Genomic DNA, 22914 nt, shown 5'->3' on the forward strand with positions numbered 1-22914 from the left:
GAAATTATAACAGACTCACAACCCAGTGGAACAGGCACAGAGTAGACACATAAGACACACTGGCCAGTGTGTTACACAAAAGTAGATTACTTTGCTGAACAGCAAGGTTGAGAAGATAAAGTTGAACAAGTTTCTGCTTAACCCCTCCTATTAAGTTTTTATTTCATAACAACACTGTCATGACATAAGGATCACATATTTTCCTAAACAGGAGGTGTTTATTAAAGAAAAGGCTACTACTATAGATGACAGGCTTCTACCCAGTTCCAGGTTTGTCATCGGTGTTCAGCAGGAACCACACACTGCCTGGAATCCTATACAGTACAAAAAGACGTATAGTGGCTGAGTGATATATTGCAGTCAAACATAGCATTACTAATGCTTTACTCTTCCATAATACCTTCCAACTAAGGAGCTCACAGCATTTCATAACAATTAATTCATAGGCTCATAGATTCATAGAATTTAAGGCCAGAAAGGACCATTATATCATCTAGACTGACCTCTTGTATATCACAGGCCATTAAATTTCATCCAGTTACCCTTGTACTAATAATTTATGTTTGAACAAATCATAACTTGTGTTTGGATAAAACATATCTTCCAGAACGGCATCCAGTCTTGATTTGAAGACATTGAGAGATGGAGAATTCATTCATTTTGTGTGGCTTAATTTTTGGTGCCCTACTTAAGAAGCCTAGAGCCTGATGTTCACCATTGCTGAGCACCCACAATTCCATTCAAAGTTAATGGGAGCTTTAGGTACTCAGCACCTCTGAAAAGCACATCCCAGAATTCTAAAGACAGGTGTGTCGATTTTGAGATGTCCGGCATTAGATACCAATTTTTAATCTTTTGGCCTACATAACCTGCCTAAGGTCACACCGCAAATCTGTGGCACCACTAAGAATATAATCCCAGTCTCCAACTTCTGTGCCTTAACCACAAATCCATCCTTCCACCCATGTTCTTTCTTTAAATGGTGCTGGTCCTGTGGCACATCTTAGACTGGGCAAGTTGGAAGTTTCCTCCCACCTCCAACTTCACCCATTTTGAGCTTAAGCCTATTGCCATAAGACTGTCAATGATTTCAGTAGGAATTGGATTGGGCAGTAAGTGACTGGCATTTCCTGCAGCTGAAGAGAAACTGGCACTCCCCTCACTATGTAGCAAGTGGGTATGAGAAGTGGGGGCCAACTCCTGATGAAACACTATGACCCATTTCTCTTAATATGTGAGACTGGTGACCTGCAGCATCCATCTACTGTACTGAGGGAAAGAGTGGAGGTAATTCTAAGCTTTTCATTATGTTACTATGCCTTTTATATTAATGTTAAGAAATAAGAAAAGGAAAAAAAAAACTTATAACTTGAGAGTCAAGTCCTGAAAAAGGAAGTTTCTAAGCTCTTAATTATAATTTGCTGTGAGCGCTCCAATGCAGCCAGTTCTGTAAGGCTGGTGGCAACTGACTTATTATTCTAGCTTGCTTGACGGAAATATAAAATTACATATACTTCTTCATTAGATGGTTTCTAGGGCCCAGGCTCTCATTGACCGTCAGTGGGTTATATACTGAGTTTTTATGTCAATGTGTAATAAAAAGAGAAGTTTTCAAAAAATTAAAAGCAACTCCTGAAAACAATTCCATTCATATTAGGTTTTATAAAACCCACGGCTAGACTGGGCTGAGCCATGTATGGATAAATAAATTAAGATTGAAGAGCCTACAATGGTAGCAGCCATTAATCTGATTCTTATGCTGTGTTCAAAGACTGGGAATTTCTGGCATCACATACCTCAAAGGATATCGGCCAAGACACTGCTCCCCTTCCACACCAACCAACAAAACCAGAGTACCTCAAGAGGAAACACATGCTGCATCATCTTCAAGGACATCACAGAGCTCTGCCAGTGTTATCTTGACTGAACATATGTCTACACTGATTTTGCTGTGTCGGGCTCCACGGATCAACGCAGCGGGATCAATTAAGTGGGCAGTGGAGACCCACCCAATCGATCCCAGAAGTGCTCTCCGGCCAACACAGTAAATCCACACACACCCCCAAAAAGATGAGCGCTGCGTCAACCAGAGTGCATTTCCTGTTGACACAGCACAGTGAAGAGTTAGTGAAAATTAGTAAATTGACGGGAGATAAGCAAGTTTCAGTAGGTAGCTTGCATATGATGCTGCCATCAGTGTGGACCAGGCCTCAGTCCACTAGAGGTGTCAAGAATGAAGGCCTGCAGCTGAGCCTAGGACTAGCTTGCTCAGTCTCCACACAGACTAATGAACAAAGGTGAGCTACAGCAGAACTGCCTGATTGACTGTAATAGCTGCTGCCTTATTCCTGCTTTATTCCAGCTTTGTTGTCCTGCTTGGTTCCTGACTCTGCTCTTACCCTAGCCACTGCTCCAACCACTAGGCAGGACTGCCACTGTTCTGACCAGTAGGCAGGACCACCCATGCCCTAGTTGCTGACACAGAATGGCTCTGGAAACTGTTGCTGCAGTGGCTCCCTTGTCCTGCTTCCATGCTGCTTGTAGCTGTAAATACCAGAACACAACTGTGTTTGAACTTAGCTCCTTGACAATGTCCTTCTAAGGCTTGTCAGTTTCCTGTATGAAGCAATATGTGACATAATGCAGTGCCTCCCCAAGCAACATCATATTGCATGAAATAAACATACATTTAACAGGACTGATCTTTTGGGGCCCCATTTTGTGAAATGCTAAGCACCTGATGCAAGATGATGCATGCCCCAATCTCCCCCTGAAGTCCCCTCACAGGAAATGATCAGCATCTTACAGGATCAAACCTTTACACCATGAATAAATTGATAGCACCTCCACCAGTGAAGGCAGTATCAAAATACCCACAAGGAACAGAGATCAGAAGCAAGAAACCAAATACCGGGTTACCTTACTCAGGTGGATACTCCTATTGATTTCAGTGGACTGCTCACACGAGTAAGGTGAGAAAGAGTTAGCTTTTAGTCCTACAACCTGTCTACTTTCTGATGCCATGTTTATACTGACGGCAACAAATTCGCTGCCGCCAGATCGATCTTCCTGGATCGATTGAGCGGTCAGTGTAGACCCGCTCAATCGATCAGGAAGTCGACTGAGTAAATCCACCCCCCCCCAAAAAAAAGCGTAGCGCTGCATCGACAGGAACGCTGTTCTCATCGGCGCAGCGCAGTGTAGACAGCGTGCAGAAGGGAAGCAGAGCAGTCGACGGGAGTTACGCAAACTACTCTGCGTAGTTTGCGTAACTCCTGTCGACTGCCGCCAAATCGCGAGGTAAGTGTAGACCAGCCCTGACTCTAAAAGAAAACATCCTCAGTGTTTTATCACTCTGACTTACAGAGATGCTTGAAAAACAAATAATGTATCATATGTATGGGCACTGCAGCTTTAATTCTGAAAACTGTTAGTGTTTCATTTCCCTGTATTAGATGTCCCTTGTTTTGTTTTACTTGCCCTTTATATTTCCCTTGATACTCTAGAATTTGAATAATAAACCCACAAAAGAAAAGTTTACTTTTTGTTATCTGATCTTTAATTCCAGCTTTTTTCCCTTCCACGTTATGGCTAGGGAGATATGTTTTCAAAAACATAAGGGAAACTCATCTGCTAATCTGTCAACAAGCCGTCCATCTGTCATGTCTGCTCTACATTTGTTTTGCTATGTCACTATGCTCTAAATGTTAGGTGCAGATGTTTTGACACATGAGCAATAGAGCAAAATGAAGTTTGCTTTTTTTTTTAAAAAAGCATGTATTTAAATAATAACTGCTACATTTTTATTTTAAAGTAAATAATAGTGCACTCCATACAGATGGCTATTTGACTTCTCAATATCCCTAGTCCATTGTGTCCCTTTGCTCTTTGATACACTGAAACAACATTGGCAAACATAAGTCTGTCCACTTCAGGTTTTATACTTGGTACAAATCAAAGTCACACAAATACACTCTCTCCAGATTCTATTAAAGATGGGATTCAAAGACTTTTGTTTTAATAAAAGGATATTGCTGTGAAACTACTTCCCATTTTACACGTACAGCTACAGCATCTATTTTCCTAATTGTCAGTCCTATATCTTGCATTAGGTATTGTGCCAGAAATCATACCAACTGAGAGCTAAGGAAAGCATATCTGCTTTATTTGAGAACAAACATTACACTGAACATGAGTTCCTGCTCTGTCCATGTTCTTTAAATGCTTTTTCCTCAGAAAAAACAACAAAATCCTATCTAGCAAACATTACACGGGCAATGTAGGCTGAGCTGATGACAGGCCTCATCAGATTTTCGGATGCTCTGAGTGTCAACTCTAACAACCACCTGTGAAGGGGCTTAAACCCCATCACCTGCAAGGCAAGTGAAAGACTCCCATTTGTCATACTTCCCACCTGGGGGGTTATTAACTAATTGTCTCCTGGCCAGAGGATGTGGAACTAAGCCTTATAAGCAGACTGAGGGAGATCAGTGAAGGGAGAGGGTGTAGAGCATATAGGTTTCTTTGGCAGAGAAAACATAAGAACAGCCATATTGGGCCAGACCAATGGTCCATCTAGCCCAGTATACTGTCTTCCAACAGTGGTCAGCACCAGATGCTTCACAGAGAATGAACAGAACAGGCAATCATCATATGATCCTTTCCCTGTCGTCCACTCCCAGTTTCTGACAGCTTGAGGCTAGGGACACCCAGAGCATGGTGTTATATCCCTGACCATTTTGGCTAATAGCTATTGAGGGATCTATCCTCCATGAACTTATCTAATTCTTTTTTTAAGCATGTTATAGTTTTAGCCTTTACAACATCCCCTGTTGATGAGTTTCACAGGTTGACTGTGCATTGTGTGAAGAAGTACTTCCTTTTGTTTGTTTTAAACCTGCTGCTTATTAATTCCACTGGATGACCACAGGATCTTATTTATGTGAAGGAGTAAATAACACTTCCTTATTCACTTCCTCCACACCAGTCATGATTTAATAGACCTTTAGCCTATCCCCTCTTAATCATCTCTTTTCCAAGTTGAAAAGTCTCAATCTTTCTAATCTCTCTTCCTATGAAAGCTGTTCCATACCCCTAATCATTTTTGTTGCCCTTCTCTGTACCTTTTTCAATTCTAACATCTTTTTTGAGATGGGGGTGACCAGAACTGCACACAGTATATTCAACGTGTGGGCATACCATAGACTTGTATAGTGGCATTATGATATTTTCTGTCTTATTATCTATCCCTTTCCTAATGGTTCCTAATATTCTGTTGGCTTTTTTGACTGCTGCTGCACATTGAGCAGATATTTTCAGAGAACTATCTGCAATGACTCCAAGATCTCTTTCTTGCGTGGTAACTGCTAATTTCGACCCTATCATTTTGTATGTATAGCTGCGGTTATGTTTTCTAATGTGCATTACTGTGCATTTATCAACATTGTATTTCAACTGCCATTTTGTTGCCTAGTCATCCAGTTTTGTGAGATTCCTTTGTAACTCTTTGCAGTTTGCTTTGGACTGAATTACCTTGAGTAATTTTGTATCTTCTGCAAATTTTGCCACCTCACTGTTTACCCCTTTTTCTAGATCATTTATGAATATGTTGAACAGCAGTGATCCTAGTACAAACCCCTGGGGGACAATACTATTTACATTTCTCCATTCTGAAAATTGACCATTTATTCCTACTGTTGTTTCCTGTGTTTTAACCGGTTGCTGATCCATGAGAGGACCCTCCCTCTTATCCCATAACAGCTTAATTTGCCTAAGAGCCTTTGAAGTGAGACCTTGTCAAAGGCTTTCTGAAAGTCCAAGTATACTCTATTCACCAGTCATCCTTGGCCACATGTTATTGATCCCCTCAGAGAATTCTAATAGATTGATGAGGCATCATTTCCCTTTACAAAAGCCATGTTGACTTTTCTCCCCAAAAAATTGTGTTCATCTATGTGTCTGATGACGCTGTTCTCTACCATAGTTTCAACCAATTTGCTTGGTACTGGCCTGTAACTGCAAGGATCACCTCTGGAGCCTTTTTTAGAAATTGGTGTCACATTAGCTATCCTCCAGTCATCTGGTACAGAAGTTGATTTAAGTGATAGGTATGTAACACTTAGTAGTTCTGCAATTTCATATTTGAGTTCCTTCATAACTCTTGGGTGAATCCCATCTGGTCCTGGTGACTTATTACTGTTTAATTTATCAATTTGTACCAAAACCCCCTCTACTGATACCTCAGTCTGGGACAGTTCCTCAGATCTGTCACCTAAAGAGCCCTGGAATAGGGTATAATGGGCCAGATATAATGGAGGATGAACATTATAGGAGCAAGTGAGGCTCCTGCAGGAGAAACCCTGTGATAGGACCAGAATGGAATTACACTGATGCCTGAGAGCGGTGGAAGGACTATTAGTTTGAAGATTGTTGATGCTATCCCAGAAGGGATATAGGCTTTTATGTGGGTTGGCCAGAAGGCCAAGCCATAGAATATGTAGACGGGGAGTTGGGAGAAGATGCAGGGTAAGAAAGGCTATTACAAACCAAGGAAGTGGCCACCAGAAGGTCTAAGAGCTGTGCAATGCTGTGCAATGCTGTGTCTAGGTAGGACGGGGTGCCCTAGAGCTGAGGACATGCACCTGCATCCTTAGTTTTTTAAAATATAAGTTTCTGTCCCTCTATTCCCAAAATAGCCTTGAAAATATAAAACATTTATGACCATCAGGTATTTGTCACAGTTATGTTTCCTAGCCTAAATCAGGTGCCCCTTGCAGCCATCCAGGGAGAGCCTTTTGGGCCTGTGAAATCCACCAACTTTTGGGTAGACCTAAGACAAATGTATGGCTTTGAGGACTATGCCACTTCCACTAGCAACAGGACCACCACAAGCTCCTTCCTGGATGCAAGCCAACTGCCTGCAGCTGAGCCACCTCTCTGCTGATTAACCATTATGGCTTCTGGCCACATGGAGAAGCAACTCATTACCACAAGAGACCGACTGGTATAGTGGACTAAGCATAGGACCCAGCACAATAGACTGCTGAGTTCTAATCCTTGCTATAACCCAACTTTTTATGTGGTCACAGTCAGATTCATGTCCTGGCTGGCAGGAAGGCTTTGCAACATTTCAGCTGTTCTCGACTGCCTCTCTGTCTGATGCAGATCTGTCCCACATGCCATTTTCAGTTCTCCACTGGCCTTCCAGGGGCATCCTTCACTTCACCCATTGAAGTCATCTTTATATCCACTCCCAGTTGGGTGCACAAATCATTGTGAAACAATAATCACTGAATCCCACAATGACACTTTCCAGAGTTGCTATTTACAGTAAGGTTTGGGGGGTTGAGAGCAGAGATGCCAAGAAGAGTGTTCTCCATTTCTCTCTCTGCCTCTATGCATTTTCACTTCCCTATCACACTGCATGGCCTATGTGACCTAGTAGAGTTAGAGAGGCTTGCTGTTGCTGCAACCACTTCTGCTTCTGCGAATGACTGGGTTTCAAATCCAGAAATCACCACCCACCAAATAGATCGAACAGTGTACGTGGTGGTTGCTAAACCAGTAAAAGAAGAAATTAAGAACTAAACACAGTTGTTGGATGGTTTAAAGAGATTGGATATGATAACTGCCTCTGTCTCACCAATAATATCAAAGAAGTTAGAGATAGAAAAGGCCTGCTAGATCATGTAGTCCTTCTCCATCAGCAAGTCCACGATTTTTCCCTGCAGCCTTTAATATAGCTGTAAATGATACAAAATAGGGGGTCTTCCACATTTTCCACTGGGAGACTCTCCTGTAGATCTCAGTCTTGCCACCAACTAATTGAGTATCTGCCTTGTCCATAATTTCATCCTATTGATCTTTGTATCAGACTAAATTATTAATCTCCCTCTTTGGAGCCATACAGTGGCTGTCATAAAAAGCCAGAGTCAACTCTTTGATCCTCACTCACCTGGCCCCAGCAGAATCTGGAGCAGCAGAGGGCCTACTCTGCCTTTTGCAGTTGGAGTCAGGGAGTGGAGACCATGCCAACAGATAATCATGCATAGTTGAACTCAGCTCCTCCCACCACCAACATGCCCCAACCCACCTTCAACATATACACTCTTCCTGATTTGTACTTATGTAATTCAATTTATTGCTACAGAGTTACTTCTGATTTAGCCTGGTGTAAGTGAGAGAAGAATCAAGTCATTTGTGTGTATGGATATTTCAAAAGGCACCAGGCCAAAGGCTAAGTGATGTTACTTGAGAATAGCACTAATCTCCTCAAAGTGCACTGTGGAATGTCCTACTTCTGTTATGAAATGAAATTTACAAAGAAAATAAGGGAAACAATCCAACATACTTTTATTGGGTAACATTGAAATGGATGTGACATCACTATAAGCCTTATGAAATTCTCAATCTGTGTCCAAAATTCCAATGTCATTTCTTAATAATTGCTGATAACACTGCCATACTGTGTACTAATTTATAGGAACAAGGTCTCTGATTCAGGAAAGCATCCCTATTCAAGAAGCATATTTAAACATGTGCTTAAAAAATCTTTTTCAGCGGGGTCTTTTTCACCATACTTATGCCCTGTTTGCTATTCACCAACATTTACATGAACTGCTTTTGTTCACATAAGTGTTTTGGGAATAACTATTGTTCATATAAACACTCACATTTGCATATTAACAATGGTATTTGCTATTAATGCAAGTCAACATGGAAAATAGATCTTGTCAAACTAACTGGATTTTTTTTATAAGATTACAGCTTTGGTTGATAAAGGTAATAGTGTTGTTCTAATATAATTAGACTTTTGTAATGTGTTTGACTTAGTATTGCACAATATTTTGATTAAAAACTAGAACAATATAAAATTAACTTGGCCCTACTCTATTAACATTTTTATCAATGACATGGAAAAATACATAAAATCATCACTGATAAAATTTGCACATAATCCAAAAATTGAAGGAGTGGCAAATAATGAAGAGGACAGGTAATTGATATAGAGCTCTCTGGATTCCTTGGTAAACTGGGTACAACTTCGCAAGTACATAGTATGTTTTAGTATGGCTAAATGTAAATGTAAATATCTAGGAACAAAGTATATAGGCCTTTCATACAGAATGGAGGACTCTATCCTGGGAAGCAGTTAATCTGAAAAAGATTTGGAGGTTGTAGTGGATAATCAGCTGAACATGAGCTCCTAGAGCGATGCTGTGACCAAAAGAATTAATGCAATCCTGGGATGCATAAACAGGGGAATCTCAAATAGGAGTTGAGAGATTACTTTACCTCTACATTTGGCACTGGTGCTATTGCTGCTGGAATATTGTGTCGATTTCTGGTGCCCACAATTCAAGAAGGATGTTCATAAATTGGAGAGGGCTCAGAGAAGAGCCACTAGAATGATTAAAGGATTAGAAAACATGCCGTATAGTGCTAGACTCCAGGGGCTAATCTAGTTATTTTAAAGAGAAAGTTAAGGGATGAGTTAGTTACAGTCTAAAAGTATCTACATGGGGAACAAATATTTAATAATGGGCTCTTCAATCTAGCAGAGAAAGGTACAACATGATCCAATATCTGGATGTTGAAGCTAGACAAATTCAGACTAGAATTAAGGCATAAATGTTTAATGGTGAGAGAAATTAACCATTGGAACAATTTGCCAAGTATTATGGTAGATGCTCCTTCACTGACCATTTTTAAATCAATATTGGATATTTTTTCTAAAAGATATCCTGTGGGTATTATTTTGGGAAAGTTCTATGGCATATATTATACAGGTCAGACTAGATGATCACAATGGTCCCTTCTGGTTTTGTAATCTAGTCATTATTTACTAGTTGCCAATTTGTAATTTTTTTCTTGTTTAGATCTTCCATTTGCCCAGAGAGCAGAAACAATGCCATGTGACCATGGTGACCTGGCCTACCTAACACAATACAAATACAAACCATAAAATACCAAATCAAGGAAAATGACCATTCATTCACTGGAAGTTCTTCATCCAAATTATTTGCAAACAACAAATACTTAAGTAGAACTTTAGTAGAGTTAGTTCTCCTATTGTGCCAGAACAGAAAGATTCTACCAGAGTAGAAAGTTTCTGCTCTTTGGGGCAGAAACTTTCAATATTAACACTATATTAGCAAGGTGCTATCTGAGATTCTGCAGTACTTTTGTGCTGAAATTGTAAGCAGTTTTTAAGGTATCCATCATCCAAATAATGAAACAAAATGCCCCTGGGAGGGCTCTAAATGACAATATGCATTCTTATTAGACATAGTAGATTTAAAATTCTCTCACACATTATCTGATAGTGTTATGTCTTTGATTTTCCTAAAAGTGGAAATGCCATAGGAAATGCTATATTCCCACTATACATTTATGAAAGAATGAGTAAGGGGGGAAAAATTAGAACTGTTATATGCCATTATGATTCAATGATATTCAGTAGTATCATATTGAACCATTAGCAGGGTTCCTGAAATAAATCAAACTCCATTGTGATTCTGAAATAAATCCCATTTATGATTCAGACAAACATGTTTTACTGTTAACATTCTTCAGATCAAAGAAAGAACATGTAGAAAAGCACTAGAGTGTTTCTTTGCTGTTTGGGACTGGAATTTTGTAAATATAAAGCACAAAAGAAGCCTCTCTATTTAGATGCCTCTTTAGTAGCTGAGTCACGTACATATAGCTGGACATGAAGGAAAGTTTAAAACAGCCTTGCAAAATCCTACTCCCATGAAGTTTTTTTTTTTAAATCTGAGATATCGTTAGCATTTTCATTATCATGGTAAGGGGCAAGAAAGTAGATTTGTGCCTTTGCTAGCATATTTCCATGACAATTTTGCATGACTGGTTTAAAATATTGTAGTAATTATATGGGGGAAATGATGAATAATTAAAACAGTCAGTTACCTTGCTCAACTTCTTCATAACCATCTATGGCCCCCCATTCCCATAGTAGCTGAACACCATACAAGAACAACATAGAACTCCCCTATGAGGCAAGGAAGTGCTATTATCCCCATGTTATAGATGGGGGACTGAGGGACAGGGAGACTAAGTAACTTGCCCAGTGTCACACAAGTCTGTGGCAGGGCAGGGAATTAAATCTCAGTCTCCCAAGTCTCTTGCTTATGTCTTAAGCACTGGACCATCTTTCCCCCTTACCTCAGTTGCTAGGTCATATGGTATGGGAGACAGACAGACAGACAGACAGACAGACTCAGAGGCAAGTAGATTTCTAGCCATGAATATAATGCATAAATAATAGAATCCTACCATTCATGATTTGTTAGGGCTTGATCCTATGACATGCCAAGTGACCTCAAATTCCACTGAATTAAATAGAAGCCAAGGCTGTCCATTACTGTGGACCTAAAACAACATATTCAGTACCTTACAGGATTGGATCCTTAGTGAAAACCTAGTGGTGCATGAATTGAATGTCTGAGTGAAGGGCAAGAAAGATGATCTTAGCAACAGTGCTTTATACAGAGTGAAAGGAATGCAATGTGGGTGTCAAGGAGGCCAGAGAAGAGCAAGTCATGGTAATCAAGGCAGGAGATGAGGAGGGCCTCAATGAGAGTTTTAGTTGTAGATATGAAAAGAAGAAAGACGGATCTTTCAACTTTTAGAGGCAACATTAGGATCTGGCTTGGACATATGGGGCAAAGGAGAGCATAGAGTCAAAAACATTCCTCAGGTTCCATGCTTGAGCAAAGGGGAGGATAGTGGCATTAGACACATTAATCACTATCTGAGAATTACTGGAGTGCAGAAAAACTGAGTGGAAAGATGAGTTCAGGGTGGGTCACATTGGGGTTAGGAAGATAGTGAGACCTATAGGAGTGCAAGTCAGAGAGAAAGAAGAGTGTGATATTGGAAGGATGGTGACAAGTTGGGAGCAGAGCTCTCCAGGATAATGCATTGTGCAGCAAGTTCCACAGTGCAGCTAGTTCAGTCCTCCTGTCCCACCACTATTGCTAACTAGCTGATGGTGTGGAGGAGGAATTGCTCCTCCTGCAGCTCCAGGCCTCTGCTGCTCTCTCCTGCTCTTCAGTCCTCCCTTTGAGGGAGCAGAAAGACTTGTGGTGGGGGTGGAGAGCTGGCCAAGAGGAGCCATCAGTAGTTTTCAGATAGAAGTGGGGTGAATGGACAGACAGAGCTGCTGGGCTGTCACGTTATTCATGGAGAAGGGGAAGGGAGCAGATCCTGGTGTGAGCTGCTGGACTCTCTTTGCTGCCTCCTGTGAAAAACCTCACAACTCCCTCCCTCTTCTCCTCCCCTATCCAAAAATGTATTGTCAGCTTCAGACCTTGCCTCACAAGCCTCTGTGTGCTCCTGGGTGGGGAGCAGGAGAGCATTAGCCTCAAGTGGCTAAGGCAGGAGCAGCCACCATTGATGATTGTGGGGGAAAGCAGTTAGTGGGGCCAACCAGCATTAACTGTGAGGGAAGGCATTTATTGTGAGGCAGAACCTCATAAGCATTAATTGGGTGGCAGATGATATTAATTGTGGGAGGGGACAGGTGACTGACACTTGCTCTATGGGGAGTTGACATGAATTGTATGCAAAGGCTGCATTAATTAGGAGGTTGCATTAATTGTAGAGGGGGCTGTATGAATTAAACTTAGGGGCAGAGTATGCAGTGCCCATCCCTCCCTCGATGAACAACTGTCCTTCAGACAACTCAAGAGAAGAACGGACAGGGCTCCCAATCAGCCCTCCAATGTGGAAGCTGTGATCTGGTACGTGTTGTGCCATAGTTGACAGGTTATACTGGTTTCACAACCTCTTCCACTATTTAAGGATGTTTCCTCACTGTGTGAACCAAATGAACTAGTGTTGTGATCTGTAGTTTGCCTTCCTGCCCCACTTAAACTGCTACCAATCAAAAAACTGTTTTATTTGATTCACACAGTTTGACAATATCCTTAAAAATCAGGTCTTATACTTAAAAAACTTTCTAATCTCTCATTTATGGTATAATGTGCAACAAAACACAGGTGTCACACATTCTGGTCATTGGTCACACATTTTAATGGCTTGTTGCATCACAAATTGGCAGGTTTGAAGATTGAGAGGTCTGGTCAGGAGTGAAAACGTAGATTTTCAAGTCATCTGAATAGAGAAAGTAGCTGAAGCCCTATGAGAATATGAGCTTGCCCATAGAAAGAATGTAAGCAAAAAAAAAGAAGGGGCTAAAGACAGAGACCTGTGGGACCCGACAGCAAGCAGGAGAGGAGGAAGACCCACCAAAAGAGACACTGAAGTAATAATTGCAGAGATAGGACTAGAATCCGGAGTGGACTGTATGTACATATACATGTAACAGTGTGTATAAATCAAAAAGCCTCTAGACTGATGTTTGGGAGAGACTTTATGTAGTTTTGGTGCATTTTAAAAACGTCTTGAGTTTTTCTCCCTCCATTTAGCTCCTGGGTATTACACGTTAACAAACAGCAACATTTTCAGCCTAGCCTTAAATATGGCTTCCATTTTGCACCTACAAACTGTAGGCATAATTTTGTCCTTTCAAATATTTCTGGTTGCAGTTTAGATGATGTAAACATCTACTTACCTGATTTGTGGGTGCAATCAGGCATTTAGATGACCTACGCTAGGTCTGCAATTAAAAAAAATGAAGCCAGGCTATAAAAATCTGGTCCATACAAGTAATATAATAATAGTAATATTATTGTAATAAAATAATAAAGTAAATAAAATATTAAAGTAATAAAATAGTTTATGGTAGATGATTGGTTATAGGACAATTAACACGCAGCAAAACAATAACATTTTAAATTGGATCGTCCTTTCGTATTTAAGAATGATTGCCGTTATCCTGACATATTTATCACTTTGAGGCTAAGCCATTTATTATTCTACAGGTTTGTGCTGTCCTGTGGCTGACAAATATTATCATGTCCTATAAAATCATGCATGACTTACTCTTGCAGCTGTAATAAAAAGGAGAACAAATACAGTAACCGTTTTTTCTTTAGGATCGTAGCCCTATGTAAAGGTGCCATTTAATACATCTGTTGCTTAAAAGTTTAGACAAAAGGTGCCTGAGTCTGACCTCTCTCTTACACAAGTTTTATACCAGCATAACTCCATTAATCTATATGGAGTTGATTATGCCAATGAAAGCAAGAACAGAATCAGGCATGATTTGTTTTGACCATGTTCTGTGTGGCTCCTGTGTCTTTGCCAAAGTTTTTTTGTTTTTCCCCCGAGATCAAAAAATGTCTTGTGACTTTCATATTTATCTCAAATCTGTTCCTCGGCATATTCCAAACTGGCACAACTGCTCTATTTCTTTGGGTCAGTTTGCTTCTGTAGGATCCTGTCTCCTGAACTTTGCAAGGGTTTTCTTATCCTAAGCCTCCCCCCTTGGGTATATCTCCCAATTAATGTGAGTGATCCAAGGCGTTCCTGCTGCAATTCACACAGTTCTAGGAACTTTATGTTTTTTATCAAATTGTAATGTTTCAAACATCTCCACTTGCTGGAATAGCATGAAAGCTACTCAGGCAATATTAATTTACACCTTTCTTTCAGGCACCTATATTCACAGTTCCACAGTGCACGAGACACAGCGCTCCACAAGTGCCTACTATTTCAGTTTATGGTATGTATGGCCCGCTTGAAGTACATTTAATTCAAATCTGGCCCGCCATAGCAAATGAGTTTGAGACCCCTGGTCTAGCATGTCCTGTATTTACACCCACTTAGATTTTGTCTCTGATCTCATTCCATAGGCACTAAGTTGAAATGCTTGAAATACCCCTTGATTTCAATTATAAAAGCTAAACCAGGAGCATTATACATTCATCATTTAGCTTTCTTGGCCAAAAAGTTAATGTCATACCCAGTATAGCTGTAGGCACATGTGGCACCAAAAGACACAGATGGACTTCGGTTTCAGTTATAAGATGACAGGTGAGTTCAGAACAGTCAGAACGACTAGTTTCATTTCATTTGCTTATCTGATGATACAAGAACTTCTAAAATCTAGAAGCAGGTCAGAGGGGTTGTATTAGCACAACAGCCCACCATAACAAGGATCTCCTAGCTAGGGCTCAGCACCTCATACCAAAATCTGAGTGCCCTCAGCTCCCACTGAAGTCAGTGGAGGTGGGAACAGCTTGGTTCGAGAGTGCTTAGCCCCTTACAGGAGTTCACCTAATTGGAGCTGAGGATACTCAGCATCCTGCAGGATCAGACCTCATGTGTCAGGGTTATGGGGAGATCCAGTCTCTGCTGGGACAGGCAGGACTGGATGAGGTGAGGCCTTTGATCAAAAAGCAGGCCAGGTTGGTGGTCCATATTTGTTGTCAGTTACACTAATCTGGGACTATATCTCAGGAGTGTAGGACACTGGTTGACAGAGACTTATTCTTCCATGCTGTTCAGCACACGGCTGATGAAATTATCATCATTTGTGATCTGATTGTAGATCAGACCCTGGATTCTATTTATATAACCAAACCTGCTCTGGACAATTCAGCAGCATCTTTATTAGCCCAGTGTTCTCTGAGCCACAGCTTTTGACAAGTGATATGCTAACAGAGACCTAATATTTCTGTGAAAAAAATTGACAGCCTCTGTGACAGAAGTGGAAGCTGCTCAGTAACAACTTAAGAATCCTGTTTGCTGACTTGGTTATTAGATGTTTATGGTATCAATATATTGGTTTAGTTCAATAGAAGGCTATAAGGAAAAGAAAGGAGGAAGGGAAATAAGCCATGACCGCCACCTCAGTAAACACTTAGGGGTTGTTAAGAGATAGTGTCTGAACTATTAGCTGTGAAGATTCTACCTCCTGGCTCCAGATGATTTACAGAACTAGTTCTGACCAAGCAAGGCCAAAGCCCAAGAACTGACAAGAACAAAGGACTATAGCAGTTTTGAAAAAGGGTCTTCCTCTCAGGAGGAAGGTAGCTCTTTAGGGATTGTTTAGGAAAAGCAGGCTGAGACAGGCACTGTCTGGTCACCAAACCACTGGTCACCAATGGAGGAAAGAATTGCGGGTGTCAAACCCAGTTAGACCTGCTAGGTAAGTATGGTTAATACACAAGGAACTGTAGCCAGGGCCTGGACTCAGAGAATGAGAATCAGGCGGTTCCAGCCCAAAAGAGGTAAAAGCGTGAGGTCTGACACTTGAGGGGGTGCATTCAGAGAGACCAAAAAGAAGATAGTGGTGCTGCTAGCCCTGTAATTATGACAACATCTTTCCCATCTGTTTTGTGTAAATATTTTAAACAAAAAATATATTTTAAAACTTTTCATTTTCTCCCCTGAGCTTCAGGAATAAACCCACATGAAATACTTGGCAAGTTTCTGTATTGATTGGCTTCAAAGTCTGACGAGATGAGTCAGAGCCTGCTAATGACAGCCTTTGGAAAAATCTGGTGGAGCATTATCTACTGGAGCTTAACTCTCAGAACCACCAAGACAACCTATTTAACATTTCTGTTATTAACAAAATATATCCTGAAATTACACAAATATTGATCGCAAACAAAATCCAGGATACTGCCAAAAGCATTTTTGCAAAAACGATGGCTGTGGCCTAGATTATCTCAGAGAATATGCATGTCACCAGTGCTTCAAACACCGGAGTACTCTAATAGGATTGTAACCCCACCAATCTAGAGACTGCAGTATTGATTTTCCTCTTCTTTCCAAAGGCAAAGAGGACACTCATGAAACATTTCTGTTGTATCCATGATGCCAAGTTTATACCAGTCACACACCACTCTCTTTAGTGAAGCAGCTTGATTTAGGATATACTGTCTAATGAAAACATTTTTCTTAATTAAGCCATATTTTCTAGTTCTTTTCCTTTGTTTTTATTTTGCCTTTTTTACATTTTTCATGTATTTTACTGAGAAGTTTTCAATGCTATTATCTATTTACAAAATCACTCCAAGTTAGCTCCTATTTCATTTTTCCCTATTTCTGGTTACTTACAAACATTGGTAGATACTGAGTGTCTACATCTTGAGACATTCACGTAACAGGCACACACCCAAAATGTATAAAGCGGAATAAAATATCTGCCATTCTTTAAATGTGTTCCTCTGTTGAAGCTTCTACCTATAAAAAAAAACTTGTTTCCTGTGGAGTCAACTACAGAGACTTTGATGACAAAATAATGCAAAGTGTTCTTAGGGGTGATTATGAGATTTACATGGCAGGCAGAGAGAAGACGTGTGTAGTGTTCTTTCCTCCAGGGCTGTCATCACATGGGTTAAAGATCTTTCATCTGTATTTTTAAATCTAAAAATTCCAAACAATCCAAGAAAAAGCTCAAATGGCTGCAGACGGCTCTTTCCTTTATTTATGATGCAGCTTGTGATAAAATGAAATTTTCTGTGTACATGACAATGTGCTCACACTAGTAAGAGACACAACTAATGGCTTCAGTCCTGGAATGTTGATGCTTTCTGCACAGATTGCTTAGTACAGTCTTTTTTTTTTAAATGGGTTAAGCAGTGTGTAGATTCCTTAGATAAGGAGGCTTCAGAGTTTAGTGCATTTCTAATGCCTTAAGACAAAACACACAGGAAATAGAAAACTGCACAGAAGAACTTCTGCCACTGACCAACCCTTGCGATTCAGGTACCAGGACCAGCAAGCAGAGATTTTTCTCCTTGCAGTTCATAACAGAGCTACAGTAAAGTCTTCACTATTTCCAATAAATCTAGTAAAAGTTCAGCCTTCCATACCAGTGCAAATGTTATCAACATGTTTCCTGGACATGGATTCACTATAAATCTACAAAAGAGCTCTGCTTGGTTCCATCCCATGACTTAACTTCCGTAACAACAAAAAGTTTCACAAGAAGTGACAGCCTAGAACTACTGCAGTAATCAGAACTTCAAAAATAATGCAGAGTCTAATCACTAAGGTTCTGAGAACCTTCAGAGGACAACCAGACAGTAGGCCAAATCCTGATCTCCCTTACATCTTAGCAAAAGAGCTGTGTGGGAAGATTTTCTTTGAGATTTAAAAAAACACATAAGACCGTAAGAACATGAGAATGGCCATTCTAGTCAGATGAACAGTCCATCTAGCCCAGTATCCTGCCTTCCAACAGTGGTCAGCACCTGATGCTTCAGAGGAAATGAAAAGAATAAGGCAATTATTGAGTGATCCATCTGCTGTCATCCAGTCCCAGCCTCTGGCAGTCAGAGGTTTAGGGACACCCAGTGCATACGGTTGCATCCTGACCATCTTGGCTAACAGCTACTGATGGACATGATTCAGCATGAACTTATCTATTTCTTTTTTGAACCCAGTTATACTTTTGACCATCACAAAATCCCATGGCAATGAGTTCCACACACAGACTGTGTGTTTTGTGAAGTATTTCTTATTGTTTATTTTAAACATGCTGCTTCTTAATTTCCTTGGGTGAACCATGGTTCTTATGTTATGTGAAGGGATAAATAACACTTCCCGGTTCACTTTCTCCATATCATTCTTGATTTTATAGACCTTTATCATATCACCCCTTAGTCATCTCTTTTCTAAAAGGAACAGTCCCAGTCTTTTTTAACCTCTCTTTGCATGGAAGCTGTATTCTACCCCTTCTCATTTTTCTTGCCCTTCTCTGTACCTTTTCCAATTCTACTATATCTTTTTTAAGATGGTTACCAGAACTGCATGCACTATTTATGGATTTATATAGTGGCATTATGATATTTTCTGTCTTATTATCTATCCCTTTCGTAATGGTTCCTAACATTCTGTAGATTTTTTGACTGCCATTGCACATTGAGCAGATGTTTGTAGAATACTAGTCATGATGACTTCAATATCTCTCGAGTAGTAACAGCTAATTTAGAACACATCATTTTGTGTGTATAGTTGGGAATATGTTTTCCAAAGTACATTACTTTACACTTATCAACACTGAATTTAATCTGCCATTGTGTTGTCCAGTCACCCAAATGTGTAAGATGCCTTTGCAACTCTTTGCAGTCAGCTTCGGACTTAACCATCTTGAATAATTTTGTATCGTCTGCAAATTTTGACACTTCACTGTTTACCCCCTTTTCCAGATCATTTATGAATTTGTTGAACAGCACTGGGCCCAACACAGATTCTTGGGGGATTCCATCATTTACATCTCTCGACTGTGAAAACTGACCATTTATTTCTACCCTTTGTTTCCTATCTTTTAACCGGTTATTGATCCATGAGAGGACACTCCCTCTTATCCCATGACAGCTTAGTTTGCTTAAGAGCCTTTTAAGTGAGACTTTGTCAAAGGCTTTCTGAAAGTACAAATACAATATAGACACTGGATCACCCTTGTTCACATGCTTGTTAGCACCTTCAAAGGATTCTAATAGATTGGTGAGGCATGATTTCCCTTTATAAAAGTCATGTTGACACTTCTCCAACATACCATGTTCATCTATGTGTCTGATAATTCTGTTCTTTACTACTGAAAATAGTCTTGCCAATCTTTAATTGACAGGATCGCCTCTGGGGCCTTTTTAAAAAAAATCTGTGTTATATTACCTATCCTCCAGTTGTCTGGTAGAGAAGCTGATTTAAGCAATAGATTACATACCATAGTTAGTAGTTCTGCAATTTCGTATCTGAGTTCCTTCAGAACTCTTGGGTGAATACCATCTCATCCTGGTGACTTATTACACTTAACTTATCAATTTGTTCTAAAATCTCCTCTACTGATACCTCAATCTGGGACAGTTCCTCAGATTTGTCATCCAAAAAGAATAGCTCAGGTGTGGGAATCTCCCTCATATCCTCTGCAGTGAAGACTAATGCAAAGAATTCACATAGTTTTTATGCCACAGCCTTGTCTTCTGTGACTGCTCCTTTAGTACTTTGATCATTCAAGTGGCCCAACTGATTGTTTGGCATGCTTCCTGCTTCTGATGTACTTTTTAAAAAATTTGCTGAGGTTTTTTTTTGTGTGTGTGTCTTTTGCTAGCAGCTCTTCAAATTTTTTTCGCCTGCCTAATTATCCTTTTACACATTATTTGCAAGAGTTCATGCTCCTTTCTATTTTCCTCACTAGGATTTTATTTCCAATTTTTAAAGAATGCCTTTTTGCCTCTAACCACCTCTGCTAATATGGGAGGGGGGAGGTTAGTCCTCTTACTGTTTTATTTAATTTATTTATTTATTATTATATTTGGGGTATACATTTAATTTGAGCCTCTATTATAGTGTTTTTAAATAGTTTCTATGCAGTTTGCAGGCTTTTCACTCTTGTGACTGTTCCTTCTAATTTCCATTTAGCTAGTTTTTTCTTTTTTGTGTAGTAACCTTTTCTGAAGTTAAATGCTACTGTGGTTGGGTTCTTTGGTATTTTCCCCGCTACAAGGATGTTAAATTTAATTACACTATGGTTGCTATTAACTAGCAGTTCAGCTATATTCACCTCTTGGACCAGATCCTGTGTGGCATTTAGGATTAAATCAAGAATTGCCACTCCCTTTGTGGGCTCCAGGACTAGTTGCTCCAAGAAGCAGTCATTAATGGTGTCTCGAAATTTTATCTCTACATCCCAGCTTGAGATGACATATATCCAGTCAATTTAGTCTGCAAAAGAGAAGAATAAGGGGGATTTGATAGCGGCCTTTAACTACCTGAAAGGGGGTTCCAGGGAGGATGGGGCTAGGCTGTTCTCGGTGGTGGCAGATGACAGAACAAGGAGCAACGGTCTCAAGTTGCAGGGCGGGAGGTCTAGGTTGGACATTAGGAAAAAGTTTTTCACTAGGAGGGTGGTGAAGCACTGGAATGGGTTACCTAGGGAGGTGGTGGAATCTCCATCCTTAGAGGTTTTTAAGCTGAGGCTTGACAAAGCCCTGGCTGGGATGATATAGCTGAGGTTAGTCCTGCTTTGAGCAGGGGGGTGGACTAGATGACCTCCTGAGGTCCCTTCCAACTCTAATATTCTATGATTCTATGATTCTAATATATATGAAGATAGTTGAAATCCCACATTATTATTGGGGTTTCTGTTTTTGCAGCCTCTCTAATCTCCCAGATAATTTCACAATCACCATTACCATCTTGGTCAGGTGGTCAGTAGTATATTCCTGCTGCTATATTTCCCACTGTTATACCCTTATTCAATCATGGAATTTCTATCCATTGATTGATTTAAGATTTTTACTATATTGACTCTATGCTTTCTTTCACATATTGTGCCACTCCCTGACCTACTTTGTCATTCCTATATATTTTGTACCCTGGTGTTAACTTTTCCCATCATTCCATCAAGATTCTCTGATGCCTATAATATCAATATCCTTATTTAATACCAGGCACTCAAGTTCATCCATTTTAGTATTTAGACTTCTAGCATCTGTATACAAATACTTATAAAATTCATCAATATTTAATTGTCTGCCTTTATGTGATGTAATTGAAAGGGACTCTTTCCTGTGACTTTTTCTTTTCAGTTCCCACCTGTACTTTATCAACATCTATCCTCTCCTCTTTATTAGGATATAGAGTATCCCCTTTAAGAAATTTTCCCCTGAGCGATGATTCTCTCTGAATGGTATGCTCCTCCCCACCTGTTGACTTTCCTCCAACCCTTAGTTTAACAACTGTTCTACAACCTTTTTAATTTTACATGCCAGCAAGCTAGTTCTGTTTTGGCTTAGATGAAGTCCATTCTTCCTGTATAAGCTCCTCCTTTCTCAAAAGGTTCCCCAGTTTCTAATAAAAACAGGGTTACTTACCAGTAACCGTTGTTCTTCGAGATGTGTTGCTCATAGCCATTCCATTATAGGTGTGTGTGCGCCCCGTGCACAGATTCCCAGAACTTTTTTCCCCTTAGCGAGCCCCGTAGGGTTGGCTCAGGCACCCCCTGGAGTACCGCACTCATGCCGCGGTACTTAGGGCACTGCCGACCCTGCGGGCCCTTAGTCCCTTCTTTCTGCCGACTCCGACAGTGGGGACGGAGAGTGGGTTTGGAATGGATATGAGCAACACATCTCGAAGAACAACAGTTACTGGTAAGTAACCCTGTTTTCTCTCTTTGAGTGATTGCTCATATCCATTCCATTATAGGTGATTAAATAGCCATACCTTGGAGGTGGGTAGGAGTCAGCGTTGAGCTACCTTTGCCAGCACAGCTCTGCCGAAGCCCGCGTCCTCTCTCGCCTGTTGTACGATGGCGTAGTGGGATGTGAAGGTGTGGACCGACGACCAGGTCGCTGCTCTGCACCTGCAGGGGCACCCTCTCCAGGAAGGCCGCGGATGAGGCGTGGGCTCTGGTTGATTGCACTGTCACAGCTCCTGGAAGCGGCACCTTTGCCCACTTGTAGCAGGTCCTGATACAGGCGGTGATGAGGTGGAGATGCACTGGGTGGAGACAAGAGAGCCTTTCATCCGGTCCGCCACTGCCACAAACAGCTGTGTTGACTTCCGGAACAGCCTGGTCCGCTCAATGTAGTAGGCCAGGGCTCGTCTGACATCCAGGGAGTGCCATCTCCGCTCCTCCTCCAAACCGTGTGGTTTGGAAAAAAACACGGGGAGGAAGATATCCTGGTTATAATGAAACTGAGACACCACCTTCGGCAGGAAAGTCGGGTGGGGTCTCAGCTGGACCTTATCTTTGTAGAAGACTGCGTAGGGGGGCTCTGAGGTCAAAGCTTTTAACTCGGAGACCCTCCTAGCCGATGTAATGGCCACCAGGAAGGCTATCTTCCATGAGAGGACGAGCAGCGGGCATGTAGCCAAGGGCTCGAAGGGGGGTCCTGTCAACATGGTGAGGACCAAGTTCAAATCCCAGGGAGGCACCGGGTCACGGACCTGCGGGTATAGCCTCTCCACCCCTTTGAGGAACCTGACTGACATGGGGTGGGAGAACAGGGATCGTCCTTCCACTGG

General features: G+C 40.9%; 1 long non-coding RNA gene across 1 annotated transcript in view; it reads right to left on the reverse strand.

Annotated features, from left to right (window-relative positions):
• Nucleotides 1-13599: 13599 nt before the first annotated feature.
• The window catches only part of LOC137163046 (uncharacterized), a 57946-nt gene continuing 48631 nt past the window's right edge, over nucleotides 13600-22914 (reverse strand). The window contains exon 3 of the long non-coding RNA XR_010922605.1: nucleotides 13600-13645. This is a non-coding gene — a long non-coding RNA (uncharacterized lncRNA). The remainder of the gene's footprint in view (nucleotides 13646-22914) is intronic.

The sequence above is a fragment of the Emydura macquarii genome, unplaced genomic scaffold, assembly GCF_026122565.2.
Source record: "Emydura macquarii macquarii isolate MOO-44397 ecotype Brisbane River unplaced genomic scaffold, CSIRO-AGI_Emac_v2 contig_2473, whole genome shotgun sequence".
Taxonomy (NCBI): domain Eukaryota; kingdom Metazoa; phylum Chordata; order Testudines; family Chelidae; genus Emydura; species Emydura macquarii.